Below are 22,697 nucleotides of genomic sequence, written 5' to 3'. Positions count from 1 at the left end.
TGCCGGGACCAGCAGCACAGTCCATGACTGCAGCGCCTTAGACCGTAGACATTTGTCAAACGCATCAGGTCATCTCACATGTTTTACTTGGCGACGCGGTCGAATGTTTTCCGTCAAATGGTTCAAATGTCTCTGAGCACTATGGGACTTAACTTCTAATGTCAAAAAAAAAAAAAAAAAAAACGTTCAAATGGCTCTGAGCACTACGGGACTCAACTGCTGAGGTCATTAGTCCCCTAGAACTTAGAACTAGTTAAACCTAACTAACCTAAGGACATCACAAACATCCATGCCCGAGGCAGGATTCGAACCTGCGACCGTAGCGGTCTCGCGGTTCCAGACTGCAGCGCCTTTAACCGCACGGCCACTTCGGCCGGCCTTCTAAGGTCATCAGTCCCCTAGAGCTTAGAACTACTTAAACCCAACTAACCTAAGGACATCACACACATCCATGTCCGAGGCAGAACTCGAACCTGCGACAGTAGTGGTCGCGCGGTTCCAGACTGTAGCGTCTAGAACCGCTCGGCCACCCCGACCGGCCTTTTCTGTCAGTTTGTCCGGTCCTGACCAACGTCTCCGTAAAATACTCATGAATGTCTGATGCACAGTTGATTTACTGCTGTTTTGGATTCCATCTGTTTCCTGAATTGACGTACCTTAGGAACGATGTACTGTTTGTATCCCAGTTCCCTTCCATATACGCGACTGCTGTTACGTTGCCGAATTGGAGCTGTGGTAATGCAGCTCGCGGAATCTCCACCAGACAGTGTCACGTTTTAACCACAATCAAGTCCAAGTGCGAAAGCATGTTCGTCAATGACGTGCAACACTTAAAACTGAACGCACGTTTACTACTGACTCCAACATAGAGCTGCTGCAGAATAGATCGTAATGGCTGACGAATGGTGGTGTGCTAGTCCTTCGGCAAGCCACAAGGAGATATTTTCAACGGGGGAGAGATCCGGAGGATGTGATGGTCTAGGAAGGAGTAGAGCTCCGTATACATCGAGGTAGGCCACGACGTCATGGGCAGTAATTTAATTGTTACTTTGTTACAAGAGGCCTCGAACGTAGGGCACTGCCGTCTACCTCCGCACGGCGGGAATATATGACTGCTGTCTTAATAATCGGCTATGTGAACAAGATGTGATCGTGTTATGTATCCAGTGGCATACTGGAGCATTAAGCCAAGAGCCGCTTTTGTTTAGTGATGATAAAATCAATACGTTGAAGTTCATTCACCTCAGATCACTGATACATTCGTCTTCATGCTATACGCAGAACTGAGATGCGTGTGAAGAGACGATATAGTGCCAGCCATGTGTCCAGTGTTATCGCTGGACGCATCATTTCTGGGGCACCTCTCCCATGTGCCGTGTAAAGGGAAGCCACAAGAATGGTCGCCACGTTCGTAGTCCGTGATGCTCCAGACGTCTTGGGCACTTCGCGTGGATGTTTTTCTTGCTGTAACAAGTCCGTTTCCCGACTCAGTCTACGTGACGTGGCTGACCGATCCTGCACGGCAGACCAAACAATGATTCTGTGATCTCGGGCGCTTGTCACGCGCAGCCGCGAAGACCCTATGTGGCGTCGCGTATGGCTCTGCCGTATCCATCGATTCCACTTTCTTACGACAGTAGGAGGATTCCGACCAACGGGAGGAGCTATATCGTTGAAGGATAAACCGCAGTCTCTATAGACCACGATCTTGTCGATGTCCAAATCCCACACGTACTGGTAGATTTTTCTCTTCCTTACAGGTATTACCCGATCTTCTCACAACACAATAGCTTTCAAATGCGATTTCTGCCTTATCTTTGCTTACCTAAAGAATGCATATGACGTTAATGCTATGCACTGAGCCGTTGCACTGAAGTGCCAAGCATTTGAAAATTCAAAAACTTAGTACACTTCGGACCTATTTGACGCTTGTTGCATGCCATATTCATGCTATTGCCATTTTGATGAGCAGCAGCTTAGCTGCATATGTGTAAGTTTTCTCCGTCGTTTGGTTAAAGTTTCGAATATGTCAGCCAGTCCAATCATTTTTGTTCACTGAATTTCTGTGTGGTATCCTTCCGATCAGATCATTTATATCCTTTGCTATCGACTCATGAATTCCGCGTCTGTTTATTTGTTTCGTTTTTGCAGCATCCACGCCGACAGCCGGCTTTCTAGATTACCGCGTTTGGCTTCGCGTAGGTTTATCTTCTGTTTCCAGTTCGATGCCTCTACTGCTTCACGTTAAATTAGATCTCTCTTTTGGCGCCTCTGTTTAACTAGTGCAGTGCCCGTAAAAGTCATTAACGATTCTGAATACTGGGTATACGTAGGATTTTTGTTACGCGCAGGTATATGACCTATTGTCTTTCGGCTTATATTCACCCTTGTTGAATGTGCTTTCCTTTCTGTTGTTTCTTTTTCCTTTTTCTCTTTTTTGAGGATTGGTGTTTTATGGGCACCCTTGTGAATGTCCTGCGTTAGTTTTGTCTTCGAATTTTGATCCAGTGAATCTAACTGGATTTCAGCATCTATCTTGCAGTTATTAAAAAAATTCTTCGCCTTTATTAGTTACTGTGGTTTCTGCTGTATTCTGACTTGAATTGATTGTTTTTAGACTGATTCGAAAAATGAGCTCTCGTATTTTAAGTATTAAGTTCCTGATCTTGTGACTTGATCTGTGTAAGTTATCGGCTATTCTTGCATTTACGAAGTGTTACCTAATAGGATTGGCTACACATGTTGAGCTCTTCTTTGTTCTGTACACTGTGTACTAATTTGGCCTAGTGCTCCACATGCCACACAGGTACTCGACAGCCTTCGTATGTAGTTAGTACTTCATATTTAAACAGAACGGGATACGTTACAGAACGTAGAAGCGCACTGCACGGATACAGTCACTACTAATGTTTGAAAGAAAACTTTTTTATACCATTTCTCCTGTAGAACCTCTAAATCTATACCTTATGGAGCTAACGGCTATTCTACAGTATCACTTGATATTTCAAACTTAAGGATAGGAATTCACTCTTGTGCAATCCAAATCCCACCTGTGTTACGTTTTCTTTACTTAGTGCTCCAGATATCATGAGAGCAACTGTACCACTGAATCCAAGCTAGTTCAACAAACACAGTGTTCGCCAAACGCCCAGTTATCTGGTTATCCAACAAACGAATTTGTACCACTTATCATTAGCCTGTTTCCTCTATCTTTGACTGATTCATTCCAAAAGGGAATCTGAATCTTAAGGTACAGAGCGAAAATTTCGCTGCCATGCCGTTGTGGATTTGTACTCACAGGTCACTGACACGATTTGCATGCAGCACGTCCGGGCCGGAAGGAAACCCGCCGGCTAAGCTGTGTTGTTTGCAGCTACTCTGTCTCGGCGAGCGTTACGATGCCGAGGCTTCGGTTTGCACACGAGTCCAATAGGATGCGATTGCATTTCGTATTCTTCCGTTTCAAGGCAGTAGTCTTGCATTTATACCAACAACAAATATAAAGAATTGATACTCGTCAATTTTGTATGTACACAATAAGAATTCTGTGAACATATCTGAGGTACACTACTAACAGAGATGCAATGGTAGAAGTTCTATACGATTACTACACTAAAAAAAGGTTCCTAACATGCACTTAACACTTATGAGCCGAAATAAACGTTCCCGAATGATCAGATTTCGAAATTAATCGGTGCTTCTGTTAGCAAACTGTACCTCACTGTGCAGTCTGAGTGCGTTCACTAGTTGTTCTTTTATCACGGTTGTCTAATATGGTAGGTAAGTGAGAAGTGCCACAACGCTCACATAGTCAACTGCTGTGAAGCGTTTACGGATATCTTCCATGTCGGTCACAACGTACGTGAGGCAAACTGTTGGCCACTAACGGCAGACAGCGAATAGCTCTACACTATAAGAATTCTCTACGTGTTGTTCAGTCATATGACCCGTTTGATGAAGCTCTCCACTCTAATCCATATTGTGAAACTCCATTCATCTCTGCATAATTACTGTAACCTACATTTTTTACCCCCACATGTCCCTTTATTACGACATTTACTATTGCCTGAAGCCTCAAGTTCTGTCCTATCAACCGATTCCCCATTTAGTCATGTTGTGCCATAAATTACTTTTCTCTCACCAGTTTGATTCAGTACCTCCTCACCAGTTACTTTACCTATTCATCCAATTTCAGCATTCCACTGCAGTACAACATTTCTGAAGCTTCTGTTCTCCTTTTTCCTTCACTCTACGTCGTCCAGGTTGTACTTCCGTACAAAGTTACACTCTATATACACACATTCAGGAAATGTTTCCAAACATTTAAATTTATATTAAATGTTAACAAATTCCTCCTTTGCAGCCCTATAGCATTTCTCGCCGTTGCCAGTGTGCAATTTATGTCCTCTCTATAGGGCCCACTGTGACTTATTTTGCTATATTTTTTATTGTCTCATTTCCCAATTTAATTGACTCAGCATCGCCTGATTTATTTCGATAATATCCCATTACTCTGGCATTTACTTGTGTTGGTGTTCATCTTTAACCTTTTTCCAAAGCACCATTCATTCCAAGTCCTTTGACCTTTGTGGCAGAACTGCATTTTCATCGACGAACATCGTAACTCTCATTTCTCCATGTTCAACTTTAATTCTCTTACCAAATAATTCCTTGGTTTCCTTCGCAGCTGGCTTAATATACAGATTGAAGCTCATTTCTTTCTTCTAAGTAATAATTGATAATGACTTAAAGATCCGGAAATTGATGTGTAAAGAAGAAGAGGCCTAAATAAATTTACCCAAAGCGTAAGAATTTCGCCCACTTTTAGTAAATTTATGACTGTCGCGCCCACTAAACAAATGAAGAGCATGCCGTACTAATAGTTCCACAGACTACGCTTTAGTCTCAGAATCAGTGTACAATGATTGCCTGTATCGGGTCGTTATCAACAAATCGTTATTCGCCGAAAGGCAATTTTTGGTAACGAAACAGATGAAATTTACATGACCCCAAGTCGAGAAGAAAATTTGTGTGCTGGCATATGCTCCAATCGAAACCGTGCAGCAATGACTGTATTATACGTGCGTTGTGATATGTTCCATTGACATGTAAGAGCTAGTTGCTGTTCAACTTACCATGTTTCTGGTTTTTCACGGCTGTACAAAAATTAATGTATAGTTTGCCGTTTCGGCATTTCTTTTACTTGTTTAGACAACATCGGCCACACAGCCAGCAATATTTATAACTATATATGGTGAGCGAGAAGTTCCTGAACCCCTGTAACCCATGTTTAGTATCGAATGTTATCATGCAGGTAGTAGCTATATTACTTCTTATCAACTGTTGGAATCAGACTGAAGCGCCTAGAACAGCTCGGCCACGGCGGTCGGCGATTGACAAAGGCATTTTTTTGCTTTTAGCCGTGTTTATGGACAGGCTGCGGAGTGAAAGGAAGAAGACACGAGATGTAACATGTGCCGGAGTCTCTGTTTCGATTGAACAATCTACTTTGAAGTCAACATGTAAGCGTGCTTTGGAACTCAGTGCACCGAGGACCACAATGGAAGATCACATGACAAAAGACCCTAAAGTGAGACATTTTTTGTGGTGTCACCGCTAGACACCACACTTGCTAGGTGGTAACTTAAATCGGCCGCGGTCCTGTAGTACATGTCGGACCCGCGTGTCGCCACTGTGGGATCGCAAACCTAGCGCCACCACAAGGCAGGTCTCGAGAGACTGAGGAGACCTCAGCCCCAGTTGTACGGACAACATAGCTAGCGATTGGACGTGCTAAGCCTTGCTCTCATTTGCCGAGAGATAGACAGTAGAATAGCCCTCTGCTAAGTTAACTGGCGACCACCTAGCAAGGCGCCATTTGTATCAGTGCCTATAGCTTACTAATATTCAAGAGAGATGTATTCCAAGGACTAATTAAAAGTTAAGTAACAAGCATCTACGTACTTTTCTTCTTATTCATTTATAAGTCTCATGTTCCAGACTTCACGCCCGTCTGCGTTAGCATTGCGTGCCCTATCGGCTACAGCATTGTGTCTAGGCTGTATGGTCTAGACACAACATTTTTGACCAACGTTCTTAAACGAGTTATCGAATACAGATCTAAATGATCGCGTTTTAGCATGCCTTGCTTTTTTAACTCAATTTCTAAACGCGGTGGACAGTGCCAAGGCTATGTTTTCAGATGAATGTGCCATTTATTGCAGCTCACGTGCTACAAATATTGTCCTTTCAGTCGAAGAGAGTCCTCATTATACAGTCGAGTTAGGAAGTAACCCGCTTAATACTTGCTTGAGGAAAGGGGCCTCACAGAACGCATATGGTTGCAGCAATATCGAGTGCCAACCCACTCGATGCTAGGGGGTATGGGGACTTTTCGTCCACCCTGCACAGGCTTAACGTAAAAACTAAGTTAAAATAAGCTGATAGAATAAGCTCAACATTGTGATGATAAAGTATTCTAAACAGATTTAATAACAGTCGTGCTTACGTTACGTAGAGTAATATTCTTGGAGTTGTTTCTTACTCAGTCTCTTATTCAATTATAACAATTTATTTTTAATCCGCATACAAAGGTACAACGCACCATTTCAACAACTAGGCTTCATCGTAAGATCGCTTTAATCTATCGAATTTATAGCCTAAACTCTAAATCCTTGTATGTCCACCTCTTTTAGGTATTACGCCACCGAGTTGTTCTTACTTACATCAGATCTGTAGAGGAAAAAGGTAACGCCAGTAGGTAGGGCAAAGCCCCTTGGAGCCAGTTTGCTGTCCAATACTTCCAGTCCATCCTCCTACTTTGCGCATGCAAATATTGTAAGACTGATATCGGCCTCGTCAGTTTGATCACAGCTACTAAAAACTAGAATTTCCATTGCCTCTAAATGTGTCGGGTAACATCTGTGTCCCAACCTCACGAAATGATGGATGTAACATAACGTTTATTTAGCTTCACATACTCTTGCGTGTGGTTAAATAATGTTCAAATGTGTGTGAAATCTTATGGGACTTAACTGCTAAGGTCATCAATCCCTAAGCTTACACGCTACTTAACCTAAATTATCCTAAGGACAAACACATACACCCATGCCCGAGGGAGGACTCGAACCTCCGCCGGGACCAGCCGCACAGTCCATGACTGCAGCGCCTTAGACCGCTCGGCTAATCCCGCGCGGCAGATATAATGACTACCAGAGTGCAGTAGTGTTGTTCATGTTTAGTTACGTTACAAATTCTCTTGTAGTATATAAAGGATGTAAACACATATTGAATGATAACTCTGAACTACACGTAAATTAGGCGTACTCGTGTAAGACGTGGTCGAGGTGTGGTCGAGGAGGGGTGTCCGGTTGTGTGGTTGTGAAATATCTACCCTTACGTTGCTGATGTACATTCCATTCACGGTTCTCGTCACGGTAAGCAGCATTCTTGATTGTAGATTTGTAATCAGTTTGAGGGATTGGATGGATGTACGGACTGATGGGGTTAAAGAGCCCAAACTGCTAAGTCATCGGTCCCTCGATCCCCTGTGTGTCAAGCAGGGAATAGTTCCCAGAGAGGAAGGACCGAAAAGTCAAATCCCAATTAACCCGATTGTACCAGAGAATCAAGTAAGACAGGAGATAGAAGCAAGAGAGGTGTGCGAGGGGTAAAAGGATGAAGTTGGTTGAGTTGCCCGAGCCAGAAAGCAGCTAGAGGTCCCCAGGACAAGAAAGCTAACTACGCGTACAAGTTGATAAAATCTCAGGATTGAGACAAACCAAGCCGACACAGTAAATCAACTTCAGATGTGAAATAATATGAAGAAATAAAAAGATGAGAATGGCAGGAGGCAGGCCGGATCACAGAGCAAAGACTAACCATGGCAGCCATGGCCCCATGGGTCGGAGGAGGCGAGGTGCACCCCTCTAATCCCCCAAGTGGCCGACAAGGCTATTTTTCCCTACCTCACAGAAAGGAGTAACAACCAATTTCATGGGTAAAACGTGGAACCAGATCATCCGCTTTGGCGTTGTCCGCTAGCACCAGAGGTAGCATATTAGTGAAGGACTGATGTTACACAGAGTTATCCTTCTGTGATGCCCCTCGTCCCTAGAAGGTCGACTATTTCTTTATGAGAAATCCAATGATGATATTTTATCCATAGCAAATGGACGTCTGCCGTATTTCCCTTGCACCTGTGCTGGTTTACAGTTCATCCAAAATGTATCTGCTTGTCGAAATTTATGATTAGTAATCACTGCAAAGCCTATTTGGAGGCTGTGAGTATAAGGATGCGCTTATATGTATCCCTTCCATAATTAAATGGCCTGTATTATGGCCAGTGGCTGTTGTGTTCAGACAGGAGCTTCAGGTGGAAGTGCAATCGGTTGAAAAGTGCCTTTAGAAGGACTTGAGAAGGCGTACGCCGCACCGTCTTCTGTTGTAAAGCCATGTATGTGCCCTTCTCGCTTCTTAAGTCATGTGGCAAATATGACACTACGGCAGCATTAAGTAAAATGTCTAAAAGATACACAAAGTAATGTACCCGTTTCTACAAGAATTTTGAAGTGAACGGCTTCCTGTTAAGGGAAGAAACATGTGGCGCAAGGTTATTCTTGGATGAGAGATGCATGAAATTTGTTGTCGCAGGCAACGAAGAGTGTCGCTATACGATCGTCTCTCACTTCGTCTACGTTGCGAAATGATGCACCCTGTCCCGTTATTGGGAATGATACGTCATAGGAACGCATGGTTTCGCGGAACATATCGTTTCTGAAAACTTCAAAGTTTCCTTCTCTATGATCGGAGATCAGTCCTCGACATACCAAATTGGAGCCGGCCGAAGTGGCCGTGCGGTTAAAGGCGCTGCAGTCTGGAACCGCAGGACCGCTACGGTCGCAGGTTCGAATCCTGCCTCGGGCATGGATGTTTGTGATGTCCTTAGGTTAGTTAGGTTTAACTAGTTCTAAGTTCTAGGGGACTAATGACCTCAGCAGTTGAGTCCCATAGTGCTCAGAGCCATACCAAATTGGTCTGCGACAGTCCAGACCGTCGTGACCTGTGAAATGAGCAGCGCCAATGGACAGTACCACCATTCCAGTGGATCATGTCTGCAGCGAGTTGCACTATGTCTGGTGTCTTCGGCGTTGGCAGTCTTGCTTGCGTTTCCACATCCGTCTCCGCGGATGCTGTCCAGCTGGTTGCACCGTCTCACACTTACTCTACGTGACCCTTCATGTGGACAATACACAAACGTTATTTCACTGTGAATCTCTTTGCACATCTACAATATCGCCTACAGAAATAATTCCTTATAATGAACAACCTCGTCGGTGTATCTCCTTTTTTCTATTTTCGCGCTGTTCTGTTCTGTGCGTATTCTAATATCGACTTCAGGGTGGACACCATAGCCTCGATAAATTTAAGGACCGACGTAGTCCCACTAGGAGTGTTTTAAGCAATAGTAACTAGTTTCAATGCTGTCTCATTCTCATGTGCATCACGATACATTATACATCCAGAATTAGATGGGAGTCGAAATATTAAGGGGTCTACCACTCCACTGGATGCAACATAATCTAAAAAGCAGTATGATCATATAAACTAAAAAGTATACAAAATGAAAGAAATATCACATGCCATACACAGTTGTGTATATCATGGTCGTAAGCGCCCTAAAATATAATATGCATGCAGTAATAAGTGTTATTGTTCACACCTACTATGCAGTCGTAAAGCATTTTATATTTAGATTATGATTTAATTGTGGCTTCATGTTATACTTGTAGACGCATTTGTGATTGATCAAAACTCTAAACTAGCTGGTAATGCGTAATGAAGCACCATATTTAAACAAAATCCAGGTGGGAAAGAGGTTGTTCATTAAGAATACCCTACTCGCAGGAAGAAGTGTGTATAATCTCTCATCGAAATATTTGCTTCTCTTGTAGCGCAGCGTCATGTCTAACACAAAAGAATTACTACCTGAACACCCTTCGTAGCTCCGTTATGTTTCGTGGCTATACGTTGTAAAGTACACGATCTCCCGAGATATTTGCATCATGTTGCTCGCGGTGTCTGCAGTGTCTAGAAATACATCGTACTCTCTCTTAAGTGTATCTCACTGACGGAGCAAGACGTATGACTTGCAGAGACAATAGACATCATCATAGGTTTAGTGGCTCTGCCATTTTAACGCCTGCCGCACGAGTCGGCTACTACGTGAACTACAAAGGCGGCAATACAAACGGCCGAAGAGCAGGAGGCAGTCAGTTCACTGCGAGGAGTCTCCTCAAATAGATTAACACCAGCTGTCAAATAGATTAACACCAGCTGTCCGCCTGCTTAGCTGTGTGGTAACGTGCTTGCCTCCCATGCGCTGGGCCCGGGTTCGATTCCCAGCGCGGTTGGAGATTTTCTGCGCTCGGGGACTGGGTGTTGTGTTGTCCTCATCATCATTTCATCCTCATCATCGGCCGCAAGTCGCCCAATGTGGCACCACTGAAATGGGACTTGCACTTGGTGGCCGAGCCCGAATGGGGCGTCGGCCAGGGTAGCCGAGCGGTTCTAGGCGCTACTGTCTGGGACCGCGCGACCGCTACGGTCGCAGGTTCGAATCCTGCCTCTGGCATGGATGTGTGTGATGTCCTTCGGTTAGTTAGGTTTAAGTAGTTCTACGTTCTAGGAGACTGATGACCTCAGAAGTTAAGTCCCATAGTGCTCAGAGCCATTTGAACCGAATGGGACCTTCTGGACAACAATGCCATACGATCATTTCATTACCACCAACTGCGCCAACCAACCATATTCTCACCGTCACTGCCTCTCTGCTGGACCCTGCCGAATTTGTCCTCTAGCTCTGTTGTACTTCAATGGGATTTCGACTGACAGAAGTATTGGCTTACAAGTGATAAGATTCAGAAATTCTTCAAATGGCTCTGAGCACTATGGGACTTAACATCTATGGTCATCAGTCCCCTAGAACTTAGAACTACCTAAACCTAACTAACCTAAGGACATCACACAACAAACAGTCATCACGAGGCAGAGAAAATCCCTGACCCCGCCGGGAATCGAACCCGGGAACCCGGTCGCGGGAAGCGAGAACGCTACCGCACGACCACGAGCTGCGGACAGAAATGCTTCCTCTCGACCTCTAAGCTACCGTGGAGTATGCCGTGCGGAACACACTGAAACTGCTCACGCTGTTATCAGGTGTTGCTGATTGCATTCTGTGACACTTTACTTCTGGAATTTCACATGTCAGTTCTTTCTACGTCGTTTATTTTCACGTGAATTTTTATTTCTCCCGGATACAAGGATACAGCAATTGAAGTTTTGTAATTGTTGTATTGTCAGGAAAGACAAGGGCGTGCTGGAAAGTAATGCCTCCGCATATTTATACTGTTCGGTTGTGGTATTACATGTCATGAATATTACTCTGTCGACTTCCTCGCTTCAGTGACGCAAGTTGCAACCGTCTGTCGCTAGAGGGCTCCGAATAGTTACGGGTAACTTAACGGTGTGTAACGTAACAATGTCGGTGAGCGAGAAACAGCGAATTGCAATCGAGTTTACACTCACAGAAGTGATCGTCCACTCATGGAGCACCTTATCCGTCATGACAATTCCAGACCACACAGAAGCTGCAATAATCCGACGCCTTGTGTTCACTGTCATTGATCATCCTCCATAGAGTCCCGGCTTGACCTCATTGTATTTCAACTTCGGAAATTTCATTACGATAGTAATGAAGCGGTGCAAGCAGAGGTGGCTTCATCAACAAAGCCAAAAATCTTGCAGTGACGGTATCAACAAATTGGTCCCTTATTGGGAGAATATGGTCGTCGCCAGGGCAACTACTTTGAGAAACGTATGATGCGACCAGAGCACAAGTGGTGTAAGCCGACAAAAATTGTATTTTGAGAACAGAAGCGTAGTACACTTTGCATTACGAATTCTTTTCCGCAGACTAGCGAAGAAAGTTTCTAGTTGAGCTGTGTGGTATCATCTGACAGCACTTTACTTGGCAGCTGAAACAGCTATTTATTATTTCAGAAGTCAGGTGAAGCAAGTCCACACTGAATGCTATGTTTCTAAGTTTTCAAAGTAATCGATACTATGGAAAGAGACGGCTGTTCAAAAGAAAATGAAGGTGAACTAATGTAATTCAAAACATACTGCGGAACATAGGTCACTTATACCATTTGTATAAATGGTGTGACAACAACGTAATCTGTTTTGAACGTTTGGAAGCATATGATTTTATATTTGGCAGATGTACAGGACAAAATCAGAACATAAAAATGGTGCTTTATTTGAAGAAAGTATTACAAGATCCTTGAATGTAAACGGAAATCTTATACCATATATTTCTTCTGTTCGGGAATTCGCACCCACAAAATGATGCCCACTGGCTCGATAGAAGGTAAGAGTGGGAAAGTAACACATATTTATTCGCCAGATGACTATTTAAGCATTGTGAAAGACTCGAAGAAGAAAAATCCGTTTATAATAGTTCACATGATGCATACAGACTTTTTTATCCCGTTAAAAATTGGGAACGGCCATTGCAGACAGGAAGAAAACCGCTGATGGTCACAAAGTGATTGTCTATACATTCAGTGGTTGAGGTACGAAAAGGGATGTTCACATTCACTAAAACACAAAAACATGCTCGATCCTACATAGTTGCATGAGATTGATTTCTCAAAGAAAGGTAAAGGAAGACCAGCATTCCAGGTATCAGAACAACCAGCGAAGTGCAGTTACGGATAAAAAGAAGAAGAATATGTTGGATATGTCATCTTTTACTCCTCCCTTTCAGCACCGTTTTTTCAGAGTCCTTGCATTGTGAACACATCGGAAGCGGTTTGCTGAAGACGACGCCAAGTCTAGATACAGTGAAGATGGTGGTGGTAAGTTGAAAATGGCTCTAGCACTATGGGGTTTAACATCTCAGGTCATCAGTCCCCTAGACTTAGAACTACTTAAACCTAACCAAGGACATCACACACATCCATGCTCGAGGCAGGATTCGAACCTGCAGCCGTAGCAGCAGCGCGGTTCCAGACTGAAGCACCTAGAACCGCTCGGCCACAGGGGCCGTTGGTGGTAAGTTCCTATGAGACCAAACAAAATGGTTCAAATGGCTCTGAGCACTATGGGACTCAACATCTTAGGTCATAAGTCCCCTAAAACTTATAACTACTTAAACCTAACCAACCTAAGGACATCACACACATCAATGCCGGAGACAGGATTCGAACCTGCGACCGTAGCAGTCCCGCGGTTCCGGACTGCAGCGCCAGAACCGCACGGCCACCGCGGCCGGCTTTATTCTTCGATAACACAGTAACCCATTCTCTGGAATTGCACCATTCGTATTTTAAATGCGTCAGGTATGTAGACATGGAGATGAAAAATTGAGAACTTTGTTTTATTTAAAAAAAGCTTTAAGAATTTTCACAAAAAAAATGGGAGACATTACTTTTCACCATGCACTCGTACTTTAAGTGTGAAAGTGTTTATTTTATTGAGGTAGGTTAGAGCATTCTCCTCCGATCATTTACGGGTAAACAAGCGTGTGTTGTAGCAGCTGTAGCGGGAAGCTCCACGAACTTGCCTGACTGGCCGAAAGCGGCGACCAGGTGGTGCCGTCGGCTGAGCAAATTGTCGCGCTGTGGTGAAGGCCGGTGGCTCGAGCCTGGCCGGGCGTTCGCGGATGTCCAGCGGCGTGCACGCGCCTTCCGCTACGGCCAAGGGTCGACGGCCGCGCAAACCTGCCCGCCGTATAAGGAGGCGAAGCCGCGGGCCGGTCCTGGCCGGCGGTATTGTTCTTTCCTCGCCATTGAGCGGGCTGGCGGGCCGCCAATCCCACTCTGACCGCCTCACACTGCGAGCGTACCACTTGTTTACTTCCTCACTCTCAGCGACGCCTTCTACTTCAGTAAGCAGTGTCTAACGTGTGGTGAGTGGTAGTTTGCCCTACAGGGAGATTTCGTGAAGATGTCACGAATGATGGAGAAGGGTAAATGCATCAGTCTGCGATAGGGGGCCCTCCCCCGGAAACGAAAAAGTCTAAAGATACAAGCGAAAATCGTTCTGATACGTCTGACAGTGGAATACATGTCCCGGTGCTGTTGCTAAGATTGTAGGTTAGGCAGTTCCGACAAACATCTGTTGTTCATCAACGGATGTGGTTTCAACGTGGTGGACCAGCACCTCACTTTGGACTCTGGGGTCGCGAACACCAGGATCACACATTCCCAAAAAAGTGGATAAGGCAGAGGAGGTCCTGTCTCGAGGTTAGTACGTTCTCCTGTTCTCACTCCACCTATCTTTTAGGGTCGTGTGAAAAGACGCCTGTCGACATTTAAGAGGATCTTCTGGCAATAGCTCTCGCTGCCTGCAATACTGTTAAAACGACCACGGCACTATTACAACGGGCATGACAGAACATTTTGTCACTATGTCATACCTGCATTGACGCTGGGGGACGCCATTTTGAACAACTAGTGTAAAGACAACAGCATGTGAAACTTGGGCAGGTAAATGGAATTCATTAACACTGCACTGCTGATTTAGGTATTTCGGTCTGTCTAACGTCAAGTTATTGTGCCGTTACTAGTCCATGAGCAGAGGAAATTACCAGTGTGTATTGGGGTGTATTCAGCGGGAATTCTGTGTGTCATTATCACAGTACGTTAAATGGTTCAAATGGCTGTGAGCACTATGGGACTTAATATGTGAGGTCATTAGTCCCCTAGAACTTAGAACTACTTAAATCTAACCAACCTAAGGACATCACACACATCCATGCCCGAGACAGGATTCGAACCTGCGACCGTAGCGGTCAGGCGGTTCCGGACTGAAGCGCCTAGAACCGCTCGACACGGTACGTTACTTGGGGCTCTTAGTTTTGAGCGCTGCGCGAGACTAAGTAGGGCAGTGAGTACATTTTCGCTTATTCGTTTCGACTCTTGTTTCCAGATTACGGTTACTTAACTCAAATTCATACATTAACCCTTCTCCATCATATCTGAAAATTTGTAACATCACAGAATCATTCTGTATACGTGGAGGAAATTTAAATTAATGCATATGTGTAGAAAAACAAACCTGCAATGTTCGAAAACAGTGTTGTTGGATGGCTGTTTGATACAGTCACATCTATTAAACATAGGTGTAACAAAAATATATGTAAAAAAAATTCAGGAAACTTTTCTCACATAGAGTAGGAAAATATTATGTCGACATGGGTCGAAATGTTTAAATGTGCGTGAATTCGTAAGGGACGAAACTACTGAGGTCATCGGCCCCTAGACTTAGACACTTCTTAAACTAACTTAAAGTAACTTGCGCTAAAGACAGCACATACACCCATGCCCGTGGGAGGACTCGAACCTTCGGCGAGAGGGGCCGCGCAATTCGTGACATGGCGCCTCTAACCGCGTAGTCACTCCGCGAGGCGACATGGGTCCGAAAACGGTTAATTTTCATGTTAGACTTCCGATACTACATCTCTATAAGCCTCATTCGTGAGGGCTGACACATGGTTGAATGAACCTTTCACAGAAGTATACTCACGCAGGAAATTCAGCTGCTGACAGCGCCTGCGCACGCTGTACATGCTACCAATACGGCTGGTTCTTAGGTAACACTTTCTAGACAGTCACGCGGTGAAAAATCCTTGTTGCAGATAATTGTCTTAAGCTGACACTAGGGTTGTCGCCAACTTCACAAAGAACTGACATCTTCAGTTGAGGTGTCCTCGTTCTTCTAGGCGTCCCCTTCAGTATGAGTAGTAGGCTTAAACGTCCCATGTCCCTTAAGATGACAATCAATTGCTTCGAACGTCCTCGTATTGTGGCACTGTCGTTCTGAACACCTCTCCCGATATGAACGTTCAGTGCCACGGCCATTACCATCTGCTAATATGTGCAGCAAATGGTCATTTGCCAACTCTGCATTGGAGTACACTTCCATTACCCTATACCGGCAATCAAGTCCGTAATGAACACAAAACAGTTTATGCTACGTATCTGATGCCTGCAGAGTAATGAAGTGAATCATATGTCAACATTACCTCCGTTCTATTGGAACAACGATGCTGGTACGTTCTGTTTCAGTGTGTTTCTCGTGATTAATGCGATTACGAAGAGAAGTAGAAAATGAACTCTAACGTGGAAATAAAGCGTCTTCGCACCCATGTCAGTATAATATTCTATTTCTCTATGTGTGAAGAATGTTTCACGAAACTTTGGCCATATCTTTCTGATAAACCCAGTAAAATTGTAACGCCGCAAAGCGACATGAAATGGAACGAGAATATTAGGTTGATTGTAGGGAAGGCGAACGTTCGTCTTTAGTTTATGGGCAGAATGCTAGGAAAATGTAGCTGATCTCTAAATGAGGCCACCTCCTGAAAAACTGTGCGTCAAATACTTGACTAATGCTTGGGTGTTTGAGGTCCCCATTACATTGGATTAGAGGAAAATATCGAATTATTTCGGAGGCGTAATGCTAGATTTCTTATAAGAACTAACTAACTAACTAACTAACACACGAGTGTTATGGAAATTCTCGGAGAACTCAAATGGGAACCCCTGGAGACTAGACGACGTTCTTTTTCCGAAACACTAACACCGTTGAGAAATATTAGAGAAGCAGTATCTGGGGCAGACTGGAACGATTCTACTGCCACCAACGTACATCTTGTTTAAGAACAGCGGAGAAGAGGTGAGAGAAATAAAGGGCAGGAAAGGGAATGAGCAGTATTGGTGTAAGGTACTCACCGCCGAGCACCGTATGGTGGCTTTCGTAGTAGGTACAGGGTAACAATTGTTGAACTAAGTTAAAAGAAATGTATATTAACTACAAACTACGGCATGCACACTCTTTATTTAGCATATAAACGTCACTACTGATATTCGGATTTAGGTTATGACACGTTCGATATGCTTGTCATCATTGGCGATGATATGGCGCAGACGAATAGCGAAATACTGCAGGACACGCTTAAGTGTCGGAACATCGATGCTGTCGATAATCTCATGAATGGCTATTTTCAGCTCAACAATGATTTTGGGCTTATTGCTGTACACCTTGTCTTTACTATGTCCCTATAAAAGGAGTCACATTTGTTCCTGAGAATATGACGGCCAATCGAGGCCCATGCCACTCGCCTCTGGGTACCCCAGAGCCAGAATGCGGTACCCAAAGTGGTCCTCCAGTACATCAAACACACCCCTACTTTGATGGCGTCGAGCTCTGCCTTGCATGAACCACATCTTTTCGAAATCAGGGTCACTTTGGACAACAAGGATGAAATCATCTTCCTAAATATTCGCGTACCATTCGGTAGTCACCGTTCCATTAAGGAATATCGCACTGATTATTCTGTGACTGGACACTGCAAACCACAGTCACCCGTTGAAGGGGAAGAACTTCTCGATCGCGAGATGCGGATTATTAGTCCCCCAAACGTGCCTATTTTGCTTATTGACGAACCCTTTCAAATGAAAGTGGGCTTCTTCGATAAATCAAACCATACATGCGCATACTAATTCTCATCATGCCCCACGGCCAAACGTGCAGTTGGAACGTCCTGAAGCAAACCGTTCAGAAGTCATGACATTTTATTTCCTATAGTTCAATAATTGTCATCCTGTGTGTAGGTGTGCTTTACAGGACCGGCCACGGCTTGCCAAACTTCACGCGGGCCGAGTGCGTTAGGTTTAAGTAGTTCTAAGTTCTAGCGGACTAATGACAGATGTTAAGTCCCATAGTGCTCAGAGCTATTTGAACACTCTTCACGATCGACCTCCGCAGCCGACGACCCATGCACAGTCAATGGTAACACCAGGACATCGGCAATTATGACTGCGGTGGGCACGTGACCATCGACGCTGAAAACTAGCACAGTGGCAGAGCTTTCCAAGGTATGATCGATCCCAAGACCTTCTTCATCAAACGATGGGAGGTCGCGAATCCGTCGTCTTGCACGGGGAACAGCTCACTGATACCTGTACTGTGGGTTGGTGGCGGCGGCTCCATTATTCTCTGCGAAACATTCACGATGGCACCCATGGATCCAGGGGAGGTTCTTACCAAGGAGTATCACACTCCTTACCAAGGAGTATCACACGGTAGTTATAGACCACGTACACACCTTCATGATGATCACGTTTCCCGACGGCAGTGGTATTTTTCAACAAGATAGTGCACCATGCCACAAAGCCAGGAGTGTGATGGAGTTATTCGAGGAACACAGTGGTGAGTGATGTGCTGGGTCCCCAGTCGTCAGATCTGGGATGTGACTGAACAAAGCGTCAGAACTCATCACAACCTCACCCTTCTCCTCGGAATGTACCGGAATTAGGTGGCTTGTGTATGCAGATGTGGTGCCAGCTCTCTCCAAAGACCTACCAAGGCCTCACTCCTTCCATGTCACGAAGTGTCGCCACTATTATCCGTGTCAAAGGTGGTCACATCGTCTTCAGGTAAGTGTCATAATGTTCTGGGTGATCAGTGCATACCCAAGAATAGAGAGCAGTGCATTACAATGGAATATCGGCAATACGCGTTTTAGTATCTGCAGAAGGTGTACAATGCCGTTACTCAGCACGTTCGGGAAGGGTACTTCACGGGTCGACGGTTACTCGGTAACAACAGGTAAACAGAAGCCCGTGAGTGGAACGAACTCTGTGCGAATTGAACTACAGGAATCAGACCGTCCGAAACCATGTATATACCCGCACGGCAATATACTAAGCACGCGGATAACTACTTAGCACACGAGTACTAGGCTAACTAATTAGCTCACGACAGAACTTGGCACAAAGCGTTACTCCACTAGTTCCGCGGCGGTTTAATTCCGCATGAGCACTAGCCTGCTCCGCTAACTGACCTCGCAAGTCAACACTTCCGTCAATGTCTGCCCACATGACGTGAAGTGTGCGCCCTGTACGACATGTTTCCGAACTACTCCGCTGCTATACCCATGCCAGCTCGTCTGTCTCTGTCATGATGTCCACTGGTGAGGATACTTACCCTTAATCTATATGATTTAGAACTACACTGTTTACTAACGGTCGCCACTCTGTAAGGGCATCAGCTGTTTTGAATTGATATGTTGTCAATGTATTTTTTTGTGTAGTTATAAAGTAAAGGTAGTGGCCTGGAATAAGATAAGCAATGCACAAACAGTTGTGATTGGATTGGTAGATTTAAGGGATAAGTCTCTCCATCTTGGGAGCATGGAATCCATAAAATTCCCCTAAAAGGAGATGGACGGAAAAAGTTTAAGTAAATGATAAAACCAGCTATAATGTAAACTATTCTGAAGCTCGGGAAACAGACACCCAGAACACTAGGAGCCTCCCGGTGCATGTTAAGTGACGAAAGGCACACATTCTGCATCTGACCTGCAAGCTATCAAACGTTATAAAACCAGAGTGAGACCGTCAGGTCAGAAAAATGATAGGAGTAAATAAGATAACACACACTTATGAGCCAAAACATTACGACCACTGCCCACCACGAGACTAAATACCCTTGAAGGCACGTGACATGTAATGAAAGTGTGTAAATGGAGCAGAGACCAATAAGGCAACAGCAAACACATTGTATGGAGGATATGGGCAGCAAATGGGGAATTCGACTGACGTAAGCGACTTTGGCGGAGGGTAGATTGTTATGGCTCGGCATCTGGGTATCTTGGCAATAGCGAAGCGTGCCACTGTAGCGAGCATCTACAGAATGTAGTTGAAGGACTGCGAAACTACGAGCAGGGGGGCAAGCTGTTGGGCGTCTACACCTCATTACAGAGCCTGGATGCCAGAGGGCCTACCCACTCTGTAAAGTAGGTTTATGTTGCGTTCTGTGGCATACCCGAAGACAGATTACAAAAGAGGCGAAGGCCAAAGTGTTTCACAGCACACCGTTCATTGCACGTTGTTAAACACGAAACTCCACAGCAGCCCCCTCCCCCTCCCCCCCCCCCCAAATTGTTTCAAATCATATCAATAATTACGATTTTAGTAGCCACAGGGTAATCTAGATTGGATTATGGACCATGCGAAAATGTCGCCTGATCGGAAGAATCATCTTTCTTGTTACACTAAATCGACGGTCATGTCCATGTAAGCCACCATCCAGGCGAATGGCCAAACGTGCACTGCACCGCGGCCGCAGTCCGAAGGGAGCAATAATATTATACTTTTCGGGCTATTCACCTGGGCTTCCACGAGAACTACACTAGTAATCTATCTACAGCTACATCTACATTTATACTCCGCAAGCCACCCAACGGTGTGTGGCGGAGGCCACTTTACGTGCCACTGTCATTACTTCCCTTTCCTCTTCCAGTCGCGTATGGTTCGCGTATGGTATCACATCTTACAGCATATGCCTAATCGATTTTGTGTTTTCAGCTTCGGTTTACAACTGCAGTATTTACCCTATAAATACTAAGAAGACGTTAACTTGGTAATGGCTTATTTCTTTAGATATCACACTGCTGCACCGGAGGTGCTCAGAAAATGACATTAGCACGTCCTCATGTCGCCCTTGCCAAGTGCGACCAGCCATAAGATGCCGTGCAATAGATTACAATGCACACTGTTACAACTGACCAAAGCACTGCAAGGCTAAGCTTTCTCGTATACGTAAAAAATTAACAGTGCTTAGGGTCTTATTACCCCAGAAAAATTGCAAAACACTGTGAAACACTGCGAAACACCAAACACGGCTCTTCCGTAAGTGATTCGTTAACTGTTACTGCATGGAAGTGATTGACACGGAGTACAGTGGAGCACTTTCTAAATACTGTTTGTTGATCTTTGCACAGAGTCAGACACACGATTCATTTCGTTCCGAGCTATAAGGCTCTACACTGTGTAACATTGTTAAAGCATAACTTTTTCTAAACGCCGTAACTGCTTCCCACTGCGATGCGTAATTTCGAAATTTGCCTCGAAGGTGCATGCAATATTCATGTATGAAAAGCATGGCGCCCTGCGACGTCACCTTCGGCCTCGACGACGCTTCGAACAAGATGTCGACATATGCGAAAAGAAGACCACAGCTCAGAACTTCGTGTGAGATGCAAGGTGGGTTAACGATGTTACATTGGCATCAAATGTGACTAAAATCCTGCTCAAACCACCGTGGACGTGTCACACGATGGGAAGGTCGTCATAGCCCCTCTTACCCACATTTTGAGACCTCTGCGACAGACTGCTCAGACTCTAAACCAGGGCCGCACAAACACGGAAAACCGCACGCGTGCAAAGCCAGGTGCAGCGAGTGCCTGCACAGTGCATCGGTTCAACTCGGCATACTTCTCCTCAACTCGGCTTGCTAGGTGAGGCCGACGCTGTGCGCTGCCGAATGCGCTGCCAGACGGCTTCGTCAACATTGGAATATGTAAGCGCAAGACAATTACCGGAATAATGGAACCATCTGCTCCAAAAAAAGGGAAAATTGCCGAAAGTCAATTTAAACCGGAACGGGAACTCTCCTATTTTCTTGTGCGTTGTGGCGATAAAGCCAAATGTCTAATCTGTGGTACACTAATTACGTGTGTCAGAAAATCGTCTATTGAAAGGCACTACAGCAAATTGCATTCAGAAAAGTATAGTGATATAACGGAGGATGCCAGAGAGGAATAATTACGGAAGTTGCAAACTCTTGCAGAAGAGAATTCTGTATCTACAAACGAGGTTTGTTGCAAGTACTGTAGCATGTATATTTTGGTTAAAGGTCATGCGAAACGAAATAACATAGATTCCTTAGTTTTCGTTTTCGCATAAATTATTTCCAACATATCTTTTTTTCTCTACTTTAGGGTGAAGAAGATGAGGGTTGTTTCGAAAGGACTCTCAGAGCTAGTTACAAAGTTGCTCTACGTTTAGCAAGAGCTGGGAGGCCATTTATGCACGGGCCATTAATAAAAAAACTATGTTGGACGTAGTAGCGACAATGAATCCTACATTAGCTCCCGCGTACAGCAGAATACCACTTTCCAGAATGACAATACATCGGAGAAACAAGACATTGCTGAGAATTTGCATGAAAAACAGGCAGCCAAAATTGTAAACTTCCTAGCGTACTCCATCGCACTTGATGAGTCCACAGATATTAATGACACGGCTCAGTTAGCAATATTTTTGCGTGGCGTGGACGACGTCCTACATGTAATGGAAGAGCTCCTGGATATGATTTCGTTGAAGGACACTGTTACAGGGGCGGATATTTTAGCAGCTGTTGAAATGGCAGCTGAAGGAATAGGACTCCCTTGGGAAAAGCTGTTTTCCGTAACCACAGACGGGGCACCAGCAATGTGCGGTAAAGCAAAAGGGTTTATTGGCCTACTGCGGAAAAAACTTAACATGCCGAATTTACCTTCCGTTCTTTGTTTTGCACACCAAGAGGCTCTTTGTGCGAAAGTTATCTGTCTTCAAGATGTGATGAAGGTAGTGGTGCGTATCGTGAACTACATTCGTTCTCATGGACTCACTCATCGTCAATTCAAAGAATTTTTGATTTCCTTTGAAGGGGAGTATCCAGATATTCCCTACCACGCTGAGGTGCGCTGGCTGAGCAAAGGGAAAGTGATTTCCCGAATTTTTTGACTACGTACACTGTGGCTCAGTTTTTGGAGAGCAAAGGATGTCCGGAGCCACTTTTTC

Source organism: Schistocerca nitens, chromosome 3, assembly GCF_023898315.1.
Source record: "Schistocerca nitens isolate TAMUIC-IGC-003100 chromosome 3, iqSchNite1.1, whole genome shotgun sequence".
In the NCBI taxonomy this organism is placed as follows: Eukaryota; Metazoa; Arthropoda; class Insecta; order Orthoptera; family Acrididae; genus Schistocerca; species Schistocerca nitens.
This window is presented reverse-complemented; position numbering follows the sequence as displayed.